Genomic DNA, 27,991 nt, shown 5'->3' with positions numbered 1-27,991 from the left:
GGGGGTTGTTTCGCACTTTAAGGGGTTAAACAAACGCTTCGAAGGGATGGACAAACGGGTAGTTGTGATTCTGCACCCGAATTAACGTTTAAATGCCCATTTAAGGGAACGTGAAGCTAGCCCGAATTAAGAAATAAAAAAATAATTGCAATTAACAGGGGGGTTGTTTCGCACTTTAAGGGGTTGGACAAACGCTGCGAAGGGGTGGACAAACGGGTAGTTGTGATTCTGCATCCGAATTAACGTTTAAATGCCCATTTAAGGGAACGTGAAGCTAGCCCGAATAAAAAAATAAAAAAATAATTACAATTAACGAGGGGGTTCTTTCGCACTGTAGGTGGTTGGACAGACTCTGCGAAAGGGTGGACAAACGGGCAGTGGTGATTCTGCACCCGAATTAACTTTTAAATGCCCATTTAAGAGAACGTGAAGCTAGGCCGAATTAAGAAATAAAAAATAATTGCAATTAACAGGGGGTTGTTTCGCACTTTAAGGGGTTGGACAAACGCTGCGAAGGGGTGGACAAACGGGTAGTTGTGATTTTGCACCCGAATTAACGTTTAAATGCCCATTTAAGGGAACGTGAAGCTAGCCCGAATAAAGAAATAAAAAAATAATTACAATTAACTAGGGGGTTGTTTCGCACTTTAAGGGGCTGGACAAAAGCTGCGAAGGGGTGGACAAACGGGTAGTTGTTATTCTTCACCCGAATTAAGTTTAAAATACGCGTTTAAACGGACATGAAGTTAGCCCGAATTAAGAAATAAAAAAATAATTACAATTAACGGGGGTTTGTTTCGCACTTTAAGGGGTTGGACAAACGCTGCGAAGGGGTGGACAAACGGGTAGTTGTGATTCTGCACCCGAATTAACGTTTAAATGCCTATTTAAGGGAAATAAAAAAATAATTACAATTAACGAGGGGGTTGTTTCGCACTTTAAGGGGTTGGACAAACGCTGCGAAGGTGTGGACAAACGGGTAGTTGTGATTCTGCACCCGAATTAACGTTTAAATGCCCATTTAAGGGAACGTGAAGCTAGCCCGAATTAAGAAATAAAAAAATAATTACAATTAACAGGGGGGTTGTTTCGCACTTTAAGGGGTTGGACAAACGCTGCAAAGGGGTGGACAAACGGGTAGTTGTGATTCTGCACCCGAATTAACGTTTAAATGCCCATTTAAGGGAACGTGAAGCTAGCCCGAATTAAGAAATAAAAAAATAATTACAATTAACAGGGGGGTTGTTTCGCATTTTAAGGGGTTGGACAAACGCTGCGAAGGTGTGGACAAACGGGTAGTTGTGATTCTGCACCCGAATTAACGTTTAAATGCCCATTTAAGGGAACGTGAAGCTAGCCCGAATTAAGAAATAAAAAAATAATTACAATTAACAGGGGGGTTGTTTCGCATTTTAAGGGGTTGGACAAACGCTGCAAAGGGGTGGACAAACGGGTAGTTGTGATTCTGCACCCGAATTAACGTTTAAATGCCCATTTAAGGGAACGTGAAGCTAGCCCGAATTAAGAAATAAAAAAATAATTACAATTAACGGGGGGTTGTTTCGCACTTTAAGGGGTTGGACAAACGCTGCGAAGGTGTGGACAAACGGGTAGTTGTGATTCTGCACCCGAATTAACGTTTAAATGCCCATTTAAGGGAACGTGAAGCTAGCCCGAATTAAGAAATAAAAAAATAATTACAATTAACGGGGGGTTGTTTCGCACTTTAAGGGGTTGGACAAACGCTGCGAAGGGGTGGACAAACGGGTAGTTGTGATTCTATACCCGAATTAACGTTTAAATGCCCATTTAAGAGAACGTGAAGTTAGCCCGAATTAAGAAATAAAAAAATAATTACAATTAACGAGGGGGTTGTTTCGCACTTTAAGGGGTTGGACAAACGCTGCGAAGGTGTGGACAAACGGGTAGTTGTGATTCTGCACCCGAATTAACGTTTAAATGCCCATTTAAGGGAACGTGAAGCTAGCCCGAATTAAGAAATAAAAAAATAATTACAATTAACGGGGGGGTTGTTTCGCACTTTAAGGGGTTGGACAAACGCTGCGAAGGGGTGGACAAACGGGTAGTTGTGATTCTATACCCGAATTAACGTTTAAATGCCCATTTAAGAGAACGTGAAGTTAGCCCGAATTAAGAAATAAAAAAATAATTACAATTAACGAGGGGGTTGTTTCGCACTTTAAGGGGTTGGACAAACGCTGCGAAGGTGTGGACAAACGGGTAGTTGTGATTCTGCACCCGAATTAACGTTTAAATGCCCATTTAAGGGAACGTGAAGCTAGCCCGAATTATGAAATAAAAAAATAATTACAATTAACAGGGGAGTTGTTTCGCACTTTAAGGGGTTGGACAAACGCTGCAAAGGGGTGGACAAACGGGTAGTTGTGATTCTGCACCCAAATTAACGTTTAAATGCCCATTTAAGGGAACGTGAAGCTAGCCCGAATTAAGAAATAAAAAAATAATTACAATTAACAAGGGGGTTGTTTCGCACTTTAAGGGGTTGGACAAACGCTGCGAAGGGGTGGACAAACGAGTAGTTGTGATTCTGCACCCGAATTAACGCTTAAATGCCCATTTAAGGAAACCTGAAGCTAGCCCGAATTAAGAAATAAAAAAATAATTACAATTAATAGGGGGGTTGTTTCGCACTTTAAGGGGTTGGACAAACGCTGCAAAGGGGTGGACAAACGCTTAGTTGTGATTCTGCACCCGAATTAACGTTTAAATGCCCATTTAAGAGAACGTGAAGTTAGCCCGAATAAAGAAATAAAAAAATAATTACAATTGACGAGGGGGTTGTTTCGCACTTTAAGGTGCTGGACAAACGCTGCGAAGGAGTGGACAAACGGGTAGTTGTGATTCTGCACCCGAATTAACATTTAAATACCTATTTAAGAGAACTTGAAGTTAGCCCGAATTAAGAATTAAAAAAATAATTACAATTAACGAGGGGGTTGTTTCGCACTTTAAGGGGCAGGACAAACGCTGCGAAGGGGTGGACAAACGGGTAGTTGTGATTCTTCACCCGATTTAACTTTAAAATACACGTTTAAACGGACGTGAAGTTAGCCCGAATTAAGAAATAAAAAAATAATTACAATTAACAGGGGGGTTGTTTCGCACTTTAAGGGGTTGGACAAATGCTGCAAAGGGGTGGACAAACGCTTATTTGTGATTCTGCACCCGAATTAACGTTTAAATGCCCATATAAGAGAACGTGAAGTTAGCCCGAATTAAGAAATAAAAAAATAATTACAATTAACAGGGGGTTGTTTCAGAGGGTGGACAAAAAAAATTATGTGGTGGACAAACATGGACAAACGATGGACAAACAATATAGCAAGAGTTTTTTTAAATTTTCGAAAATTTGTGGATTTGTGAAGTTAGCCCGAAAAAAAATTTTTGTTTATAAAAAAGGATTGATGGGTGGACTAACGAAATAAAATGGTGGACAAACGTGGACAATCAATGGACAAACGAATGGCACCAATCGCATTTTTTTTCCCGACTTTTTCGGGCTAAGTTCACGGACCTTAGTACATCTCAAAAAACATCAAAGTATCATGTACTTTACCTCCAGAAAACAAAACAACTAAAAGTTACAACAGTAGTGTACCGGGGTATGACATACCCCAACCGTCTTTGACAAATTCCTAATTCAAATTGAAATTGTATCGACAGCTGGCAACAAGGTTATCGCGACAAAACATATATAAACTACAGCTACTAGGCGCTACAGGGCGCTATTTTATCGACTTTCGATTTTATAGTAATAAAAGTAGTACCTGGGGTATGGTATACCCCAGAACACTAACCAAGGGTTAATACAGCCCGATCGTCCAGCTTTTCATAAGCGCTTCAATAACATTTAAAAAATAATATTTTAGAATAAAACATGCCAAAACATGGGGAGCTGATATAAGAAGGTTTGAATTTAGGCGCTTCGTAATTTCAAAAATTTTATTTTTTACTCACGTTTTTGGGCCTTGAAAAAATCGTCATTTTTGTTTTTTTTTTCAGATTTTGTTTTTTTTTTCAGATTGTTTATAACTCGAAAACGATCAACTTTAGAGAAAGATTACAAAAGGTCCTTTTTGTTCTCACTCATCGAAATTACGGCATTTAGGTATAGTGAATATTACATGAAAAATCATCAGTATTTTTTAAGGATTTCAAATCGCAAAAAATACCACCATAATATCGGCCACATTACAAGAGCCTTTCTCGCTAAAACCTATAAAAATCGTGCAAGCTGTTTTCGAGATAATTTAGGCGTTCCATATATTATTATTATAAAACTCACTCTGTATAAGCCGAAGGCACTGACGGTATATTTCTTTGCCGTGGAAAGAGCATTTTTACATACTATTAACAAAAGAAAAAGTATATACCGCTATTGAAAAAGAATAAAATTGATAAATATGTAAAATAACTTCACATGAACTCCATTCACGATTAAGCTAATGTTCGGTCTCAAGCTTGTACTGTACCGATCGAAAACTTACTTTCTCCATTTTTTCCATTTTATTTTTTTTTTATAAATGTATCAATGTTCTTCCAAAAAATATATGAATATATTCAAGTTGCTTCTTTCCCACTGTTAAAGTAGGATTACTGTATTAAAAATTATTATTTCACTTTTCTACTGACAAAATATACATATATTATGTACATCAAAACTAAGTGCTTAATTTTACATCTATGTACATATTCATACTAACAGGTGCACCTTTTTATCAACCTAATGATCAAAATATTTATTTTGAAGTTAACAACAACTATCCGCAAGGAAACTTTCAAAAATACTGTCAAATTGACACATTACACGGTCTAGATACGACAGAATAAAGAGCTCCATACATCGTCACTTTAAATTACAATGGTTTTTCTAATTAATTAATTTTTAGTTTCTCAGTTGGTCAATATTATTGAAAATCCCATATGATAATGGAACTGCAAAAACTCATGGAATATTAGATGTGATATCAATTTTAATCGCAGAAAAAAATTTACTTTTACATGTCGTGTACCTACACCTAATTGAGGTACAGCTGTAAACATACTAGTCATTGGGCCCACTTAAAACATATTACCTCCCTCATGAGACTTTTTTATTCAGTTATTCATGTTGAGTCTGACAATTTTTCTATTCCGAAAAATTTTCAGAGGTTTCTTCTTTAGTCTTTTGTGGCATCCGACAACTGGAGTAAGTGCCCCTAAAAATTTGTTGGCTAATATTACCAGTACATTGGAACTATTTTTAAAAAATCATAATTTATGACAACATCACTTATAGAATAGAGTCATAAAATTTATACCCTCACAGCTGATTTTTGAATGATTGCTTGATAAAAATATTTACAATTAGCTTGTCCGACAAACTTTTATGGGTTCTCCAGTTGTCGGGCGCACCGAAAATTAAAAACCTCTATATTATTTAAGAAACGCCCCTCTTCCGAAAATTTTCCGAAATAGAAAAGTTGTCTGACTCGACATGAATAACTGAATAAAAAAACTCTCATGAGGGAGGTAATATATTTTTTTAAATGGTGGGCCCAAGACTTATCAACATAGTTCATTAGTTTAAACTATTGATGTTTTATTTTTCATTCGAACATTCGAACATAAGAAGATCAAGTTATTGAAAGAATACACGTTTTTTTGTTGAGACAAATAATTGTGCCATATATGCAATATATTACAATATCTTGTGCAATATATTACAATATATTTTGCAATGTGTGCCATACTGTTGACAATAACTAGAGAAGTATTTTGCGGAATATTATTGACTGAAACTACACTGGAGTGCAACATTAACCGGACACCTTAAAAAATGGGTCATTTTTTATGTCTGGAATGTCCTAAACCTGTTGTTCGATTTAGGTGATTTCTTAATATATTATAGCCTTATTCTTTAACAATATCGCTGTAATAGTATTGTTGGTAAACAGTTAAATTTTCATTGTATACCGGGAGTACCAATCAAACTGTGTTTTTTTTTCTAAAAGTTCGCATCACCCTGTGCAAGATTCTAGCATTTATAAAATACTGAAATTAAATTCCAACTATAGCCTCATGTTTTCTCAACATTTTGTTTTTTGATTTATTCGCTTACATTGGACCATACAAAAGTTAGGTACTTTAACAACTAGCCATGTTTTTCATCAATACAGGGTGTTTTAAATAAGTATGGCCAACTTTAAGGGAAATTCTGCATAAAAAATAATGATAGTTTGCTTTATAAACGGTATGTCCGAAAATGCTTCGTTCCCGAGATAGGGGGTGTTGAAGTTCTTATTAGAAAATGACGATTTATTTATTGCTTTAAAACCGGTTACGATATGCAAATGAAATTTGGTCGGTTTTAAGACGTAGTTATTGCACATTTTTTGACATACAACTAAGCATTTAATATTCACCATTGGCGCGCATACAGGTAATATAACCGCTCATATTACCTGTATGCGCGCCAATGGTGAATATTAAATTCTTTCTTGTATGTCAAAAAATGTACAATTACTACGTCTTAAAACCCATCAAATTTCATTTGAATATCTCAAGCGGTTTTAAAGCAATAAATAAATCGTCAGTTTATAAGAAAAATTTTAACACCCTCTATCTCAGACACGAAGCATTTGCGGACATAGGTTTATAAAGCAAACTGTCATTATTTTTTCATGTAGAATTACCCCTTGAAGTTTGCCACACTTGTTTAAAAACACCCTGTATTTATGAAAAACATGGGTAATTCTTAAAGTACCTAACTTTTTTATGGTCCAACATAACCGAATGAATTAAAAAACAGAATGTTGAGAAAACATGAATCTATAGTTGGGTTTTAATTTCAGTATTTTATAAATGTTAGAATATTCCACAGGGTGATGCGAAGTTTGAGAAAAAAACACAGTGTCATTGGTACACCCGGTATACAATGAAAATTTACCCGTTTAGTAACAATATTATTACAGAGATATTGTTAACGAATAAGGCGATAACATATTAAAAAATCACTTAAATCGGACAATAGGTTTAGGAAATTCGAGACATCAAAAATGACAGATTTTTAAGGTGTCCGGTTAATATTGCACCCCAGTGTATCCTCATCGGTATTAATAAAAGATCTTTCAACCGGCTATATGATTTATGCAAATTAAGCTCATTACACAATAACTGACAAACATGAGACTAAAAATATATTTAATTCCTATGTGTCAGAAATGCATCGAACTCTTTACATATATCTTAGGGGAAGGGACCTACTAAACAATATTAAAAACAATCATGCATTTTTCATACATACTTTTGTCGTTGATGTGGTCTTCGTATTTTTGTATAATATAATATTTAAATATAGGTAGGTACATTTTGTAGTGGGAGCGTAACCAATTGAAGCTTTTATATTTTTTGTAAATTTTGTGTTTAAAGAATAAAAAGTGTCTAGTGTACGCATTGATATAACTTGCGATGATTATAACTTAAAATTAGAAGAAGCAAAAAAATAGTATATGAATTCCAGTTTCGGGGATTGTTCACTCTCTAATCTGATTTCCGGATGAAACATTTTTTTTAATAAATTTCATACACATACAAATATTACTTGCATGATTTGCATATCCAAATCTTGTCATAGCTATTCTTAAGGGGGGGCGCGTAGGGTTTGAAATCAACATTTCAAGCCTATTTTTGTTTTTTTTAACACAATTTTTTTAAATAATGGTAGAATTATTTTATTTTTAAATTAAATAAGCATATTCGATACAATTCATAGAATATTCAAAAAAAAATTCAAGGAAAAATATTGAAAAATAAGCCAAACGTGGCAAATTTTTTAAGACGCCGAATGTATTTTGCGGTGGACATCGGAACTCATCATTCAAAATCGCCGCTCGCTTCAAGCCTTGTTTCTGAGGGAACGGTTCATTCTACTACACAAAAAGTGCTAGATAATAAAATACGTGACCGTGTCCTTTATTTGCTTTCTTCTATATTCGTCGTCTCTGTGCTTATACAGGGTGTTAGTAAATAAGTATGAAAAACTTTAAGGGGTAATTCTACATGAAAAAACGATTTACTCTATAAACGTATGTCCGCAAATGCTTCGTTTCCGAGATACGGGGTGTTGAAATTTTTATTTCAAACTGCGAATTATTTTATTACTCTAAGACCGTTTGAGCTATGGAAATTAAATTTGGTGGGGTTTAAGAGGTAGTTATTGCGCATTTTTTGATATACAAATAACAATTTTGTATTCATTTGTCTTCAATAGCAAGAACTCTCCAATATAATAATACCAAACTAGAACAATAACAGAAAATATTTCTAAAAAGATTTTAACTATGTGCAAGGCTACAACAAATGTTCAAAATTACCTCCTTTAAAGGTGGCAGAGTAATTTTATATTCACCATCGGCGCGCGTACTGGTAGTGGCCTGAATTGAAAAAAAAAATAGTACGCCACTAAGATATGTCAAATTAAAAATCATTTTTGAATTCGTCGTTCAATTTACGACAAAAAATCGTTCTTGTCTTTTTTTCATATGAGGCGCCGTTTTTATGCAAAAAAAAAAATAAAACATCCTAACGTTTACAAAGTATTTGAAATAAGTCAATAAGCCTATGCATATCTACCTGGAATAATTTGTCAGCGTTAAGTTGTTTTATTTTTTTTGTATAAAAACGGCGCTGCATATCAAAAAAAAGAGACAGGAATGATTTTTTGTCGTAAATTGAACGAGGACTTTAAAAATGATTTTTAATTTGACTTATCTCAGTGGCGTACTATTTTTTTTCTCTTTTTTCTCTGTACGGGCGCCAATGGTGAATACAAAATTATGTCACCCTTAAAGGAGGTAATTTTGAACATTTGTTGTAGCTTTGCACCTAGTTAAAATCTTTTTAGTAATATATTCTGTTATTGTTCTACTTTGGTAATATTATATTGGAGAGTTCTTGATAATGTATTAAGAAATGAAAAATACGCGCGAAGATGTTTTATTTTTTCGCATAAAAACGGTGCACCATACGAAAAATACAAGAAATGTTCTTTTTCATAAATTGCACGCGGAATACAAAAATAATTTTTAATTTGAAATATCTCAGTGGCGTACCATTTTTTTCTTTAAGAAGATTCACACCATTACCCGTAGGCGCGCCAACGATGAATACAAAATTGTTATTTGTTTGTCAAAAGATCCTCAATAACTACCTCTTAAAACCCACCAAATTTAATTTTCATAGCTTAAAAGGTCTTAGAGCAATACGCAATACAAAAATTGGCAGTTTGAAATAAAAATTTCAACACCCTGTATCTCGGAAACGAAGCATTTGCGGACATACGTTTATAGAGCAAACTGTCATTATTTTTCCATGTAGAATTACCCCTTAAAGTTTTTCATACTTATCTACTAACACCCTGTATATTGTAAAAGCCAGAGATACGGGATGCGGCCAGAAAGCAGTTTCTTAACGAAAAGTCTTGGATTTAAAATATTGTTTATTATTTTTATTTCAGTTATCTTAATTGTTTTAATTGTAGTAAACTTTGTATCTAGGACTTTTCGTCTTACTCGTTTTACGAGAGATGTCGCTGTTTTGCGTCTCATAAGGTGAATTCATTGCTTCGCGGTGATTTCCCTTAAATAGGCAGTCTGTTGATATTTGGTTTAGAGTTGTGACTGCATAGCTCCACAGAGGACGCATGAGATGCAGAAATAGCTGTCTGGAGATGGAGATCCAACTCTGAATCAAATAGAACAGAAACTGTCTTTTCCTTAATAAAAATTCAGTGTGTTCGTATGATTTTTAGAGGTTTAGTGGAATTTTCATTTCTGGCGACTGGACTATATTGTAAATGCATTAATCATTAATTTGTTCCGGCATGCGGCATCGAGAAATGACAACTTATTTTTGATGAAAATGACCCAAAAAGTCTCACCAATGGTCTGAAAGTTACTAGTTTTTCTCAATTCACTTAACAAAAAATAAAAACACTACTTTTAGCAAAACTTAACACTTGATTACGAACTACAGGAACAAAGTTCACCCACTAAACTAAAATATTGTGTTTTCAAGACATTTTTCTTGATGGAGACAATAACAACTTTATCATTGAAATGTGTTTTGAATTGAAGTGTCGAATGAATTGCATAACTAATTAGAAGGCTACACGGAATATATTAACAACTAAGACAGCCATTGCATGTACAAAAACTTTGTGGTAAAAATAAACTCGAAATGTTCTGTTTAATAGTATAAGAGCTGTGAGACATTTTTGAGTAGGTATTTTAGGCAACCTGAAAATTTTTCAGGTAACTCTTCTATGATAGCCTAATACAAAAATGCCGGTCTGGCTGGAGGGTAGCGGTTATTTTCCCCAAAAATCCCCCCAAATTAAAAAAGGGGAAAAATTGTTATTACAAAAAATATCATTGATATGACTTGAAAGCAAATTTAAATATTCAAATATAAAGAAAATAAACAGACCAGGCGATTTGAGGGCGATTTTAACTCTGCAAGATACTTGCATGGGCGCCCCAGGATTATTTTCAGGGGGTGCATCTGAACTTCAGAAGATTTCATCTGAATCTGTACATACTATTAACGAGTATAAAATATAAAACTATACATGCATAGCTATGTACATTCCTTCCGGACAGGGAGGTGCAATTGTTATTTTGACAGGGTATTTTTTAATTTTAAAAATAAATATTCTAAAAAAGACAGCTTTTTTTGGTGAAATTATCCAATTGCCATGTGATCAAACAAATTACGCGTGCATATAAATGAAACCGCTATAGGTAAGCAGCAGTGTGTGAAAGAGCGTATACCGATAGCTGTTTGCGTCCTCTGTTGTAGCTGAGCGAGTCCGTTCGCTCGAGAAAAATCACGTGACCTGGCGATATCCATGTTGTTGTGCCTCGAAACGTTAAAGTAATTATTATATATATTATAGTTTATACTATACAATAGATTTTGCAAATATGATAGAAAAAGACAAATTTATTATTATAAATATATAGGTAGAAAAGTATAAAACTATAAACTAAATTAATTCTGTGTCCGAATCTTGTACTTCTTCTTCAAACTCCTCATCTGAGCTTAAATATTAATTCTCTTCTTCTTCTTCGTTAGACTCCGCTCGAGACTCAGATTCCTCTTCTACATGATCTGTAAATAGTTGTAATATGTATTTAGAATTAATTAAAAATTAATCAGTGATTAATTAATTGAGTTGCTACGTACTCTCTGTCCTTTTATACGGAGTCGAAGCCTGGACAATCGCGGGCGCATTTGAAGAAAGACTTGTGATTGTTGAGATGTGGTGTTATCGAATAATGTAAAAAATATCATGGACACAACACTTAACAAACAGGGAAACATTAGGAGACATGAAAAAGGCAAAAGAAATACTCAACACTATGAAGGAAAGAAAAATGAGCTAAAATAAATATATATTCTCTTTTTCTTCGTCAGACTCCCCTCGACACTCAGATTCTTCTACCTGATCGTTAAATAGTTGTAATATGTATTTAGAATTAATGAAAAATTAATTAGTGATTAATTGATTGAGTTGCTACGTATTCTTACTTATATAACCAATGCTTAATACTTTTCCTTATATAACCAATCGCATCACGTTTTCTATTTCTTAGTATATAACCAAAGTAGCTCATGTTTCTTTCCTTCATGGTGTTGAGTATTTCTTTTGCCTTTTTCATCTATCTTAATGTTTCCGTGTTTGTTACGTGTGTCCATGATATATTTAACATTATTCGATAACTCCACATATCAACAACGGCAAGTCTTTCTTCAGATGCTCCCGTGATTGTCCAGGCTTCGACTCCGCATAAAAGAACGGAGAATACGTAGCAACCCAACTAATTAATCACTAATTAATTTTTAATTAATTCTAAATACATATTTCAACTATTTACAGATCATGTATAAGAGAAATCTGAGTCTCAAGGGGAGTCTGACGAAGAAGAAGAGAATGAATATTTAAGCTCAGATGAGGAGGTTGAAGAAGAAGTACAAGATTCGGACACAGAATTAATTTAGTTTATAGTTTTATACTTTTCCACCTATATATTTATAAAATTAATTTGTCTTTTTCTATTATATTTGCAAAATCTATTGTATAGTACGTATTATTTTTCTTTAATTAAGAAAAAGTTACTTAAAAAACTATAATATATAATAATTACTCTAACGTTTCGATAAACAACAGCATGGATATCGCCAGGTCACGTGATTTTTCTCGAGCGAACGGACTCGCTCAGCTACAACAGAGGACGCAAACAGCTATCGGTATACGATCTTTCTCACACTGCTGCTTACCTATAGCGCTTTTCATTTATATGCACGCGTAATTTGTTTGATCACCTGGCAGTTGGAAAATTTCACCAAAAAAACCTGTCTTTTTTTAGAATATTTATTTTTAATGTTAAAAAATACCCTGTCAAAATAAAAATTGCACCTCCCTGTCTGGAAGGAATGTACATAGCTATGTACGTATAGTTGTATATTTTATACTCGTTAATAGTATGTACAGATTCAGATGAAATCTTCTAAAGTTCAGATGCATCCCCTGAAAATAATCCTGGGCGCCCATGCAAGTATCTTGCAGAGTTAAAATAGCTCTCAAATCGCCTGGCCGGTTTATTTTCTTTATATGTATTTGAATATTTAAATTTACTTCAAAGTCACGTCAATGATATTTTTTGTAATAACAATTTTTACTCTTTTTTTAAATTTTGGGGGGATTTTTGGGGAAAATAACCGCTACCCTCCAGCCAGACCGGCATTTTTGTATTAGGCTATTATGGGAGAGTCACCTGAAAAATTTTCAGGTTGCCTAAAATACCTACTCAAAAATGTCTCACAGCTCTTGGACCATAAGGTTTAAAACATAAAGTGAAATTACATAAATTTGAGAAATTTATATCCTTGTTTTATTTGTTTCATAAATGTTTAGGTATGCATTGCGTGTTTTGTCTTCTCTAAACACTATTTTCTGGTCCATGAATTGTTTGTTTATATGTTTTCCCTTTTATGTCTACCCAGTTTATCAGCTATTCGTCTTTTGTGTTCAAATACCATTTTTCTTTCTTTAGTTCGTCTAGTCAAATATATTCTATGTTTTTCATTCATTCTTCAATTTCCGTTTTGCAGTCATTACTGTTATTATACTGCCCTTTAGAAAAACTCTCTTCGGTCATTTTAAAAAAAAATTGTCTTATTCTTGTTCTCATGATCATTTTTCAGTGCGTCATTAATTATGACGTCATATACTGTATTGGCTGTGTCGAGACTTATTTCATGTAATTATTGACGAATCTGACAGATGCCACAATCGTTCTTAGCCATAGGTGAAAAGCTTGTGGAATTAGTAATTTAGTAGATTTGATTTTTACACAATATGTTAACATGTAGGTATTTTTTATAAAGGGGAATAGAATTAAAAAGTAAACAATATTGTTAATTAAATTTATAAATATGGAAACATTAAAAAATGACACAAAACTATCCATAAACTGTGTTTTTATCTTCTTCTCTAGGTGCTGTCTCCGCTTCAAAAGTTAGCAATCATCAGAGAGATCTTTATTTCTGAAACAGCGGCTCTAAATAATTCATTGTTATTACATCCAAACCAGTTCCTAAGGTTCTTCAGCCATGAGTTACGTCTCCTTACTATGGATCTTTTTCTTGCATAATTACCTGGAGTATTAGATATACATCTCTCATCACATGTCCCATATATCTCAGTTTTCTTCTTATTTGTTAGTTCTCGTTCCTTATGCGTAAGTCTCATTACCTCCACGTTGGCTATTCTATCTACTCATGAGATATTTAGCACTCTTCGGTACATCTCGAATGTCTCTAGTCTCCTCACGTCAATGACCAACTTTTAACGAACTAAATTCTAAACCAAAACACAAAATAATGCACAAAGACGTTGTGAAACACAAGTGAAGTCGAATTCGAAATTTCAAAATGACAGGTACACAAAATACTGACCTGAATAATAACCGTCACTTGACTCTTTGACACTTCTAAAAAATGGCCAAAATGGACGAAGTTTTCGTCAAATGTTCGTAATACGTGTATTTGATTGGCTAGAAAAATGCGCATTCTAAATATCAACGAATCAAACGTAGGTTAGGAATAGACATCTTATGTATATAACCATTGTAATGCTGCATTATTTTTGTGTTTAATCACGGAGCTACCGATTTTTCCGTCTCATCTAACTTAATGCATTAGAGAGAAATCGAAAAACTGTGACGCACTGAAAAATGATCATGAGAACAAGAATAACAAAAATACTCAAATAATCAAAAAAATAATATTCAAACAAGTAAACGAATATCAAAGTAATGAATTACATATAACGGTATGACGTCACGATCATTAAGGGCAAGTTTTTGGCTGGCTGCTATAATTTGAATTTTCTCTCGATTTTAATCGTTTTTAGGGGCCAAACGAAAGACAAAAACAATTGTTTTTCTTTGATATATATTTTAAATTATCTTCTGTTGTGATTTATAGCATTTTTTTCGAGTTTAAAATTTTATGCAAGTTCCCTATTGTCTAAAATTGGTTTACTACATTTGCAAAGGGTGATAATCAGATTTCAATATACTCAATTATTATTTACATAGTAGTAATAACTAGATAGATACGTATAAATTGCAATTTGTTTATTTACAGTAGTGTGTTAATAATTTCTTTGGTTAAATTTATTATCTGCAAATAAAAACGCAATCATTTCCGTGTTTATCTCTGGTGTCTGGTACCGTAATTTCAATGAGGCATTATCCATAGTAAATTGAGCAATTATGTTCTTATTCTACAACAATTATCAGATTTGATGAAGTTTACTTTTTAATTTAAACTATAAAATTGTCGATTACTAAATATCCGTAGTAAAGAAAGTTGTTTTCATTTTCATAATCTTAATCCTGCTTCACATGAAGATAAGGCCAGGAAACAAGAAATTGTTAAAAAAATAACAATGGGAATTTCTAGGCTTTGTAGGAACCAAACTTTTCAACTAAGGGGTTTTCAGTTAGTCTGTTACATTCGTCTTTTTATTTTCAGTTGAATTATTCTTGGATATTAGTGTCTTCTCTAACTCTGTAAAGATAATAAGAAATGTTCAAATATAGTTCAGTTCTACTTTCAGATATTTTAGTTTCTCTGCGTTGCTTCAGAAATCGTACAAATAATAAAAAATGCACCACAAACAGTGCAGATCTTCGAGAAGTCGGTTATCTCCTTGGTTCAGCGGGCTAGCATACTAATTTCGCTGCAAGTAGTGTACTCGATTCATGATCCAAGCAATACATTGGCCAGAAAAATACAAATTTAAACGCAGCCGAAACCAAAGAAACCAAAATGGATATGTGGATTTCAATTGGTGGTGGAATAGATGGATAGCCGATGGATAAGTTACATAGATGGTAAGAGATGGGAACTAACATCTTCTATTCTTCTTCTCTGGATCTTGACCGCGTTTACTACCTTTCGCCACTCTTGCCGGTTTTGTGCAATAATCTCATTGATCTTACGTAAATCACTGTTACTGCATCTTATCATATCTTTCTTGTGCGATCAACTGACCTTCTGCCATCGGGCGTTTTCCAGAATCTTAGTACATGCCCTGTCCTCAGTGTGATACGATATGCCTTGATGTATCGTACTATATTTTCGTCTCCATAGAAGTGCTTGAGTTCATGGTTATGTGTTCACTCTCCCGATATCTCGTCTCTACAAAGCCTATAGATCGTCTGGATGACCTTCTGTTCTAAGACTAATTATTTTGTTGTTTCACGCTGGTTCAATGTCCAAGTCTCTCTTTCACACGTTATTATGAGGCGAATTTTATTGTTTTATATACCTGATAGTTGATAACTGCTTAGAGCTTAGATGATGCAGATAATTCATATCAAAAATATTTATTTTTTTTTGCGTTTTCATAAGGGTCTTGTTTACTTTTCTATAGGGATTATTAATATTAATTTTTTTAATGCCGTAGTACCTATATAGTCCAAGTAATATAGATTAAAATAGGACAAAACCTCGCAATTTTTACAGAATACATCGATTTGCTTGAAAATTTGAGAATAAGTAGTAGATAGTCCAAGGATCAAAATCTATATGCGGCCGAAAGGTGCTTTTACAATGGGAGTGGTTGCCACCCCATCTCGGGGGTGGAATTTTTTTTATTTTATTTTGACCGCAAAAGTTGGTAAAAACATTCATTCTAAGCAAAAAACGTTCTATACATTTTTTTGATAAAATTAATAGTTTTCGATTTATTCGCTATCGAAAGTGTTATTATTATATCGAAAAAATCAATGTTTTAATGCAAAGTTTTCTGCTAATAACTCAAAAAGTTTTCGTTTTATCAAAACAACTTTGTTTAACAAAAATGTACCTTTTGAAAAAATAAAAAAAAACAGTTTTTTAATTTCTTTAAGACCAATAGTAATCGAGCTATACTTTATTATAAATGTTAGCTCTTCTTCGTCAAATGTTAAATATTGTAGTTTAAAACTCAAAAGACGGGAAAACTGTGTATTTTTCGAGGATAACTTGTTCAGACTAATTTAAAGCATTTAAAAATATCTATCTACAGAAATAAAAAAAATCTCTAGCTTAAAAATTAAGTGACTTATTATGAAAAGAATGTGATTATTTTTTTCAGCGAAAAAGTGATCGGAAAGTTCTCGCTACTTACGACCCTAATTAAAATTAGTCATTGACCTTATTTCGACTTCTATATTTATGTATTATTAATAGGTTCTAGAGGCTTGAGCGGCTTAGAATGATTAGTTTTTGAAAAATGGAGTTAAAAGCGAATAACGAATTTTTGTAGTTTGGTACCTTTTCTTCAGAATAGACAGATTAGCATCAGAGATACGAAAAAATATGTAAATCGAAAATTGTAGCTTATTCAATTCCCAATAATGAGGTTAGCAAACATTTTTCTACGGCAAAAACTGAGTGAGCTATTGATAATTAAAACTTGTAATAACATGCAACAACCACCTTTACCAACCCTTTTACAGTCACCTCTTTTTGCGACTTAGGATTTTAAAAAGATCTAATAATAATAGCCTTATAGATCTTGTAGAGACCTACAAAATTCTTTTTTACCAAACTTTCTAGGATAAAAAAATAAAAAAGTTACGGTTAAAAAATCAATATATTTTTTTGAAAAAAAAAGGAGAAATCCAATTGTAAGCTTAATAATGTAAGTTAGCGGTGTTTTCGGTCATTGGCCTCATTCATACTTCTTTATTTATGTATTAGTAATAGATTCCAGAAGTTTGACTGGTTTAGATTGATTAGTTTTAAAAAAAGTGGAGTTAAAAGCGAATAACGAATTTTTGTACTTTGGTAAAAAATGCCATTTTCTTCAGTATAGAAAGATTAACATCAGATTTTCTACGGTTTTCTACGGCAATAATTGAGTGAATCGTAAATGAGTATAATATCGAAAAACATTGATTTTTTCGATATAAAACTAACACTTTCGATAGCGAATAAATCGAAAAATATTAATTTGATCAAAAAAAATGTATAGAACATTTCTTGCTTAAAATGAATGTTATTCCACCCCAACGTGAGGTGGCAACCACACCCATGGTAAAAGCGCCTTTCGGCATCATATAGATTTTGATTCTTGGACTATTCACTACTTATTCTCAAATTTTTAAGCAAATCGATCCATTCTGTAAAAATTGCGAGCTGAAAAGCTTCGGTTCCTGGACTAATAATAATACAGTCTGTTCCAACGAAAATTTGACCCTCCCTCCCCACCCAGAAACTCAGAAACCAAGAGCTTCTTCAAAATTTAAAAAACACGTCAATTTATATCGGGAGGGGGACAAATTTTCATGCAAAATTCATGCCCTCAAATGTAACCCCCTGCTGCTCCGCATCAACCCCCACTTTTTTTATTAGCAAATGTGGTCAAGTGGCACATCATTTGAAAGGTATTTTTTTTTCTCTACACGACAAGCTATTTTTTTAATTTGCGTAATAAATTTGAAGATAATCTTGGACTTAACAAATTTATTATATAGTTAAATCCAAAATTATATTTATAATTATTCCGTAAATTAAAAAGAATAGAGGGTCGTGTAGAGAAAAACAAATACCTTTCAAATGATGTGCCACTCGACTACACTTGCTATTTAAAAAAACCGTGGGTTGATGCGGGGCAGTAGGGGGTTATTTTTAGGGCATGAATTTTGCATGAAAATGTGTCCCCCTTCCAATACAAATTTACGTGTTTTTTTAAATTGTGAAGAAAATCTTGGTTTCTGAGTTTCTGGGGGGAGGGATCAAATTTTCGTTGGAACACACTGTATAAAAAGCTATGACACTACAACAGTTCTACAACTACTAATACAACTTGTCCTGATTTTAAATGTTTTGTTTATAAAATCCATGTTTTCGCAAATGATATCTATCTGTTATCATTTACGTTCAAGGTTAGGTTATATGTCAAGTTTTATGTTGTTGTGTTGTTCAACATAAACTATCTTTATTTGCATGCAGAAGAGTAGCAAATTTTATATTATCGATTACAAATAAAAATAAAAGAACAATTTCTCTCAATTATATTTAGTATATTAATAAATTCTCGTAAGTGTTTACAACATGTGAAACATCAGTAGTATTTTATGATTTCCATGGAGAACAGGAAGCTCCATGATTGCAATAAAAGCTTCTGCTAGTGGTTAACTGTTGGACCAGTGCATAACGTACCTTGTGTGACTATTTATATAAAAAGACACTATATAAAAAATTGATTGTACCACACATAATGTTGAATTTTATATTTTCTACATAAATTTTAAATATGAAGATTAAAAATAGCTCTCACTTTTTTATTGGGTCAATTCCAAAGAAACACTGTCCCGAATCTAATTTTGAAATAAAACTAATTCCATTGTGTACGCTACATAAATTATAATCGAGTACTAAAATCATACATATTATATTTCAGGGAAATAAGCAAGAAATAGACCATGTTCGGGACACTGAAATATCCAGGTAGTTGACAACTTTTTTAGTTATCGTAGACCTATAGGATGAAAACGGACACGCGCCAACTCGCAAATTTTAATGACAAACGTTTTCAAATTAAAATGTACACCGGCCAATTCGTAACTTTTCTACTACCTGACCCTGCTAACTCGAAACTTTCTACAGATGAATTCGAAACCATTGATTAAATCTAATACCTCAGGTAGTTAGGTTTAAAGGTAAGAAATAACAAGAATATTTTAAAGCAAAATTTAAAATAATTTACCACAAAAATAACTTATACCCACTTTCACTCCACCTTCAAAGAGGGTAATTTATACAGGTACTATATAACTACTTAGAAAATTTTATTCCTACTATATAAATAGGCTCAATGTCTATTTTACTTCGGTTCTTAGCCTTAATTGACGTTGTCTGGCAATTTTTTCCTCGGTCGTCCCAATGATCTTGTTCCATTTGGCGATTTGTCTCTTGCTATTCGTACTATTCTATTTTCTGTCATTCTTTCTATGTGTTGATTCCATTCTATTTTTATTCTTTTGTTCCACATGTTTATTTCTTCTATAATACCACATCTCGCTCGTATTTCTTTACTTCTACTTAGAAAATGAAAGTTACAAATTCACCAGTACTTGATGGGTTATCGAAAAATTAGCTGAGGGCCAGAGTTGCCAGTTGTCCTGTAATTAGAATGGTGGATTAAAATAGTTACGAATTCACCGGGACCCATAAAAACCTACCTATTTCCTGCCTACGACTATTTGATAGTCCTTCCATATTTTTGCCTTCTACGGCGGCTTTTGCCAGATTACATCTACGTTTTCGTCCTGTAGGAACCTTGTGTTTGTGATCAATCATCCTCCCACATAAAAGTAACACGTTCACAACCTCAAATCGTACAATTATGGTTATGTGTGAATGAATGATTGTGTAGTCCAGGGGTTCCCAACCTTTTAGCAACTGCGTACCACCTGAAATATTTTGAAGATTTCGGCGTACCATCAAACATCGGGGGGTGGGGGGGCATGAAACGGAATGGAAGCCACCCACTCCGATTTTTTAGAAATATATCTACTAATTATTTCTAATTCTAATTCTTCTCGATGTATCACAGAATGTCTACTTAGGCATTCAGGAGCAAGTAATTTTCTTTATTTTTGCTGCTAACCCTGTCAATTTACCTGACGTATGAGTTCCTATGTAGTGTTTGATTCAAGTTGTTTGTAGAACAAAAACTCTTCTATAAATTCTTCATAAAAATCAAATCGTACAAATACGAGTAGCTGTGCTATGTTTGTTATATCGGTGCTTTCACCTAATTGAAGTGCAAAATATGTGCATTCTTAAAGTTTTAAACAAAGTTGTTCTTCAATATTGGAAGATATATCAGTAGTTAGCCTTTTCACTGTGTTGTTTGGCAATGTTTTTTTTTTATTTCTTTGATTGCCTTTTCTCCTAACACGGTTTAGGCCACTTTCACAGCGGCCGGTAGTAAAAGAGGCTTTCCATCCTTTTGCAATTATACGTCTAGCAAGGTAGGATGCCTTTATTAAGTTAGTATCATATTTACAAAGCTAGTGATGCATTTATTTTCTTTCTTAAAAAAGTAGATTTTCTTCTAAAAAATTCGATCAGCTTACCAACCACATCAGAGTGCTTTGTGTGTTGGTGACGTATCAGCATAGAAGGCTTCATGCTTTGATTCGAAAGCGTTTCGAAACAAGCAACACGTTAAAGAATACGATTGTTACTATTTTCTGTGCCACTATAATTCACTATAAAACCACACTGTAAGTAGCTTTCGTGGTATTTCCGATTGGCTGGCGGTTTAGGGTTTTTAGCACTATCCTTTGAAGTCCCAGAGGTCATCAAAATTGCTTTATAGCTTAATATGGAAGCACAATAACTGCACTGGTACTTTCGCAGACAGGGGCCCATCGTAATCGCTTGTTTCACCCTTATGACGCGTACCACTTGAAATATTACCGCGTACCACCAGTGGTACGCGTACCACCGGTTGGGAACCCCTGGTGTAGTCGATCCATTATCATCTTTGTCTTTGTTATGTTTAACTGCAGACCATATATTTGACTTTGTTTTCAACCAGTCGTATGAGATCAATTAACTCCTCTTGACCATTTTCAAAAAGGGCTGTGTCGTCTGAAAAACGTAGGTTGTTTATTTTTCCGCCATTTGTTGAGATGGCTTTATCCCAACCGTCAAGCGCTATTATCATAATAAATGCTCCTCATATATATTAAATTTAATAATTGTGAAGACAGTATACATGCTTGTTTGACACCTTGTTCTGGATGGAATTCGTTCGAGAGTGTATCAAGCACTTTAACTGCTCCAGTAGTGTGTTCGTATAGTTAAGTTATAAGCGAAATTAAATGTTGTGATCAAGAGAAAAATTTCTCATAATTTCTGAATGTATTCTGTCCTATTAACAACCAAGTTTTGGTTATTTTTGTTGTCATTCCATTGTATTTGCGATCTCTTTATGTTTCTCTTACCGTTTCTCTCCAAAAGGGTCGTCTCATACTGTCGCCTCTCCACGTAAATCTTATTTTTCACTGATGTGGCCTTTTTCATTTTGATAGCTCGAAAGGCAACAAGTGTCATAGACCTATTTAGACCTTCCGAAAATATTTAACATACACCGAATTAATCACTTCTTTATTTGCATTTTGATTAAGTGTTTTGTTTAAATATTTGTTAGTATTGTCTCAAAATATGAAAGCTACCCACAATCGCTTGTTGGCTTTGTAGTTTATTAGCAGCTTATAAATATATTTTATATTTATTAGCATAATATACGTCAGTATCACAGATCGGTGAATATTGTTGTTGATGTTGATTTCAATAATATGTGACTTTTTAATATTAGTCCAAGGAAATAGGATTTTCTACACTGAAATATTCAGGTAGCTGACAACTTTTTAGTTATTGTTCTTTGGTAGCCTTTCGTCTGGTATTCTTTGAACATGCCCATACCATGTAAGCTGTTTTCTCTCTATGCAGTCAGTCACAGTTTCTTTTACACCATTTCTTCCTTTATCTTCTTTTATAAAGAAAGAAAAGACATATACGTGAGTTAAAAGCAATGACCAGAGACAGAAATCTTTGGAGACGGGCAATACATTACATTACGATGACCATTACACTTTCTCCGGGGGTCAGGACTGGAGAGACAGGCCTCAGGCTTATTGAAATTAAATTTAAATTCATAATATAAAGATATTTTTGCATTTCTCGGACATCTACATCAAAGATCTATAAACCCTCATATTAAATTACGACTATCGTGCAAAAATATTTTTTTTATATAATATGGTGACGAATATGGTATTAATAGAAGTAAAAGTGGGACGAAATCTATAATCAATATCAACAATTTTAATTCCTAACTAACGATAACTTTCAAATTAAAATTGATGATTAAAAAATCATACAGAATATAAAATCAACTAGAAGTAGGTCACTAGTCAATATTAATAATTAATAATATCGAAAATAAACCTGAAATAAATTGATTCCGTAAATTAGTATTAGTATTATTATTGCATTCTTGTTTTTCCGGTATTTTCGTCTTTTTCTTACTTTTTCTAAATAGACAACGTGGTTTCACTTGCACACAAGACATGTTTGATCCACTGAAAGCACTAAAGACTCACAATAACTATGGAACAAATATGTTTTCACCAGCACCAACAAACAACACGAATAACGGATTGACAATAACTGATGACTTAATACTATGAACATTCTGCTGTACGATCATCTACTGTAGACCAAAACTTGTTCTGACGGTAAAGTTCCTCTGCATGTTTTGTTTGTGGATTTTAGACAAGCATATGATAGAGTCGATAGAGTCAAAGTATATCGAGCAATGGAACATCTGGGTATACCAAAAAAATAGATCAGACTAGTAAAAATGACACTAAATAACTCTACCTGTGAAATTGCTTAGCACGGTCACATGTCAGATCAATTTACGGTTGCAAAAGTCTTGAGAGAGGGAGATCTTTATCCACCACATACTTCAACTTAGTGTTAGAAACTGTAATCAGAAAATTCAGCATGAAGGTGGAAGAAACAATCATGAAAAATGAGCACCAGTGCTTGGCATTTGCCGATAATCTAACGATCCTAGCAAGAACCGCGAAAGAAGAAGAGTTGTGAAGAAAATTCTTGAACAAGCACAGAGATTTGGATTGGATCTAAATGAAGACAAAATAAAATATGTATATTATCATGGGAGGGACGTGATAGAATAGGGCAACATGTTACGATAGACCCATATAACTTTGAAAGAGTGTAGCATAATTTTATTTTTAATTAATTTTGATCTGTTTGTCCTTTGTCCAGAATGTCCAGTGTGTGTTATATGTATTTATTAGTTTCAGATTTTTAAAATTTCTTGCCAATGTTGCACTTTGCTGGGATAGCTTCCTAATTTGACGAAATCCCTGATAATGCTAAGTTAGCGAAAGTATACTTGGGCCAGATTTAATAAACTAGATGCTCCATATCTGCCTTTTATTCCTATAGATTCCATATATTCGAGCATTCAACCTACTTCTATTCAGCGGCGGATCCAGCATCGTTAAGAGGGGGGGCCGATTGGCTAAAATGAAAATCGGATCGAAGAACTCAAAAATACCTGTTCAGTAATTTTTAAAAATCTATCGAATGACACCAAATACGACCCCCTACTCCAACCCCTAGAGGTGGGGTGGGGCTCAATTTAAAATCGTAAACGGAAACCCCCAGTTTTTATTGCAGATTTGGATTCCTTACGTAAAAGTAAGCAACTTTTATTCGAGACATTTTTTGTATTCTATAGAAATATAATAATATAGAAATAGTCTGTCTCGAAAAATACACTTCCAAAGAAAAAACTAAAAAACACGTGTTTAATATTTTTCAAAAACCTATTGAATGACACCGTGTCGTGTTTAGTGGCATTCGATTCGATAGGATTTTGAAAAATATTCAACTTGTGTTTTTTGATTTTTCATTTGAGAATGTTTCTACAGATATTAAAAAAATTCTATAAATTACCCATGGTATCACGATAAATCGTTTTTCCGATTATAGCGCTATCTATCCAAAATTCGAAAAAATGTCTCGAATAAAAGTTGCTTACTTTTACGTAAGGAATCCAAATCTGCAATTAAACTGGGGGTCTCCGTTAAATATTTTAAAGCTACCCCCATCCCACGTAGGGGGTCGTGTTTGGTATCATTTGATAGATTTTTAAAAATAATTGAACACATATTTTTCATTTTTTCGATCCGATGTTCATTTTGTGAAATATTCAACGGTTCCGCTACTTTTGGGTTGGGACACCCTATATATAAAGTTGACGAAATAAAAATAAATATATGTATGTAGTGAATTATCAATGAAATTTAAAAAACCTACAAAATGAGACTTTATAAGTTAACAACTTACAGTAGTTTCGGAAATGTAATAATGAATTAACCGAATGAAATTTTCAAAAAATCAAAATACTTTACTTTTTTCAAGGCAAAAAATTCATGTAGAAATAGTTTTAATTTTATTTCGTATGTAATGGGAAAGTACATCATGTGACACTTCATTTAAAATCGTTTGAAATACTGATTACAAAAATGTATAATACGTATATGCGCAAAATTTTGGTCAAATGCTTTTTAAAAGCATTAATTTTTTTTCCAATCCTGAGGAAACTAATACGAGAATCTTTGAAAAATTTAAACGCAGAATAAAATATTACACTATTACCGAGGGCCGAAAGTCCATTAGAATAAACAAAAAGTTTCTTTTGAATGATATATTTGAAATTAACACGCTAACGTACCTACAGAACGTCTATAGACGTCTAATTCGATTGATGTAATGTGACACAATGTCTATAGACGTTACATTTTTCCCTATTCTACTTTGTAAAATAAATATAGTGTCACAACACTTGCTTATACATTTGACGCACTGTCCGTCAACGTGTTATAAGTCATACTCAATTTTCTCTTTGTTTTACCCCTGTAACTTATTAAAATAAACATTATAGAAGTTTTCAGGTACTTTCGACCCTCGGTAATAAGGTAAGATTGCATTTTGCGTTTAAATTTTTCAAAAATACTTATTAGTTTTCTCAGGATTATAAAAAAAATGAATGCATTTAAAAAGCATTGGACCGACATTTTTCACAAGTATTGCCTATACATTTTTGTAATCAGTATCTCAAAAGCTTTTAAATGAGGTGTCACATGATGTACTTTCCCATATGAAGTTTAGAATTGAATTTATTACCATAATTTTATATATGTGGATGATTGCATCCCGCGACATAAGTGACTATCTATCGTACTCGTGGAGAAATACTCACTTCTGTCAAACGTGATATAAAATAGACTTATATAATATATACTTTATATACTTTCATGCATATAAGACATACATTTTTCCATAAATCTCTCGAAAGTAGAATTGGTATTTACTGCATGCCTTGCATAAATCGCATGACTTGTATTGAATGCTCTCAGAACTTAAATTTGATCCAAGATCAGTAGGTCTCATAGTATGAGTATGATCTATCTGATAAGATGTGCCTTGTTCATATTTTTATTATCATCATTACTATTACTATTAATATTATCACCCAAATTACGTTGATTTTTAAAAAACAATCAGTTATATTGCGACATTTGAATATTTTACTTTTTAAGTTCTTGGTAGAAGCTTCTGATTCCTTTTGTTTCACTGTGTGAACATATATAATATTTATATTTTCGGCGAATTAATATAGTTTTTGCTAGGCGCGCAATTTTCGAGAGATTTTCGGCGAAGCTTTTATCTGCAAACGATTTTATAATTATACGTGGAGATGCTAAGTTGCGTTCACAGTATATAGGATATTTTTTTAAATATGCTTACTGTGATCAGTGATCATTTTTAATTCTTAATTTATAAGGATTATAAATTACTCATTTCCAAATACACTGGCGTCACTGGCCCGTTTTAGCAAAGTCCCATACTAATAAAATATATTTATATGTAATTCATAATTCATTTTGACATGTATAATTATCCGTTTGAAAAAATAAATAAATGTTTTTGTAGGCAATCTTTATATATTATAATTAAAAAAAAATCACTTGGGTTGAGAGGAGGGGCCGATCGCCCCCATCGCCCCCCCTGGATCCGCCACTGCTTCTATTTTAGTAAAAGTTATAGTTTTAAAAGGTTGGACAATTTTGAATACCTGGGTGTAGTAAGTATTCGATGAAAATGGAAAACAGAATTGGGAGCTCGATGCCAGCATAGCAAAAAGGAATAAAAAAACTAGGTAGTTTAAGAGCCCTAATTAACTCAAAATAAACAAGGTAAACTCCGAATATATAAGACATTAATTAGACCCACAGTAACATAATATGCCTGCAAGGCATGGCCATTAAATAAGAAGGAAGATGATACTCTGGAATGATGGGAAAGGAAAATTTTGAGACGCGATATTCGGGGAAAATAAGACAGAAGACGGGTGGGAGAGAAGAACCAACAATGAATTAATGGCTTTGTACAAGAAACCTACCATCACCAGGACCTTAAACGCGTGAAGATGAGGGACTGGAGGAAAAGAAAAGCACAAAACAGAAGTGGAGAAATATTGTTCATCAGATCCTTGAGAGTAGTTAAGAATTTTGTACATATATAGGTTTGGTTTGAGTTTTAGTTTTATTTAATCTTATGATTATGTTTTGTATAAAAATGGCCTAGGTAAAAATGCCAAATGCCCACAGTCTGCTATTAGTTCAGAGAAATAAGGAAAAAAAATATCGTGTTGGTGACACATCCCCCTCCAGGCTGAAACCAAATTTTTCGAGTAATATGGTTATCTATAATGATAACCTATATGTTTCCTGCAGCCGATTTTGATGATATACATAGTTATAAACAAATGAAGATCAGAAAACGGTAAATTTTCGCTTTTTTCGTCTATTACTAAAAAATTGGGCACTTTAAACAAATTTGGGAGTAATAAACTCATAAACCGTATAAAAAACTTCAATATGGTGTTCGCTGAATATGTCTATCCTTATTGGTTACTTAGAAAATTGCCAACTAAATCATAAATTTTGAGTTTTTATAAATATTCATAACTTATGTAAAAATTAACTTAGAACCTTCTTATTACACGGAAAGCTGAGACTTATGGTGCTTAAATTATACCCTAAATTTCAAAGCAATTGGTCAAATAGTATAAAAGTTATTTAATTTGTTTATTCAAAATTAATTTTTTTTGCAACACTGTAAGTCAGAAAATGATGAAGTTACAGTAATATTTTGGATAGTTTATAAAAGAAGAAAATTTACAGTATTAATTTAATTTAAAAAAAATGACAAAAAATAATTATAAATATTGCAAAATAATTTTGCAAAAACATGTGAATTAAAAAAATGGGGGGGCTAACTTTGTCCCTAAATCTCCTAGAACAGTTGTTTTTCTTTCTAAATGTGTATAAAAATTCAGTCTTTCTAAATATGAAAAAATAATTTTTCTACGGGTAACGGTTAAAAAGTTATTCTAATTGTTTATAAGTAAGCAAAAAATCTACATGTTTTTGCAAAATAATTTTACACTGTTTAAAATTATTTTTTGTCATTTATTTTTAATTAAGGTAATAGTATAAATGTTCTTCTTTCATAAACTGTCCGAAGTATTATTGTAACCTCATAATTTTCTGACTTATAGTGTTGCAAAAAAAATTAATTTGGGAAAAACAAATTAAATAACTTTTAAACTATTTGACCAATTGCTTTGAAATTTAAAATATAATTTAAGTATAAGAAGTCTCGGCATTCCGTGTAATAAGAAGATTCTAAGTTAATTTTTACCTAAGTTATGAATATTTAT

The 27,991-nt window shown here is 33.0% G+C and overlaps 1 protein-coding gene across 14 annotated transcripts in view; it reads right to left on the bottom strand.

Moving 5' to 3' along the window:
* LOC114336519 (TLD domain-containing protein 2) overlaps positions 1–27,991 on the bottom strand; it is a 911,210-nt gene that overhangs the window by 34,993 nt on the left and 848,226 nt on the right. The gene's annotated exons all lie outside the window — the stretch shown is intronic.

This window comes from Diabrotica virgifera, chromosome 8 (genome assembly GCF_917563875.1).
Source record: "Diabrotica virgifera virgifera chromosome 8, PGI_DIABVI_V3a".
NCBI classification, from domain to species: domain Eukaryota; kingdom Metazoa; phylum Arthropoda; class Insecta; order Coleoptera; family Chrysomelidae; genus Diabrotica; species Diabrotica virgifera.
This window is presented reverse-complemented; position numbering and strand designations above follow the sequence as displayed.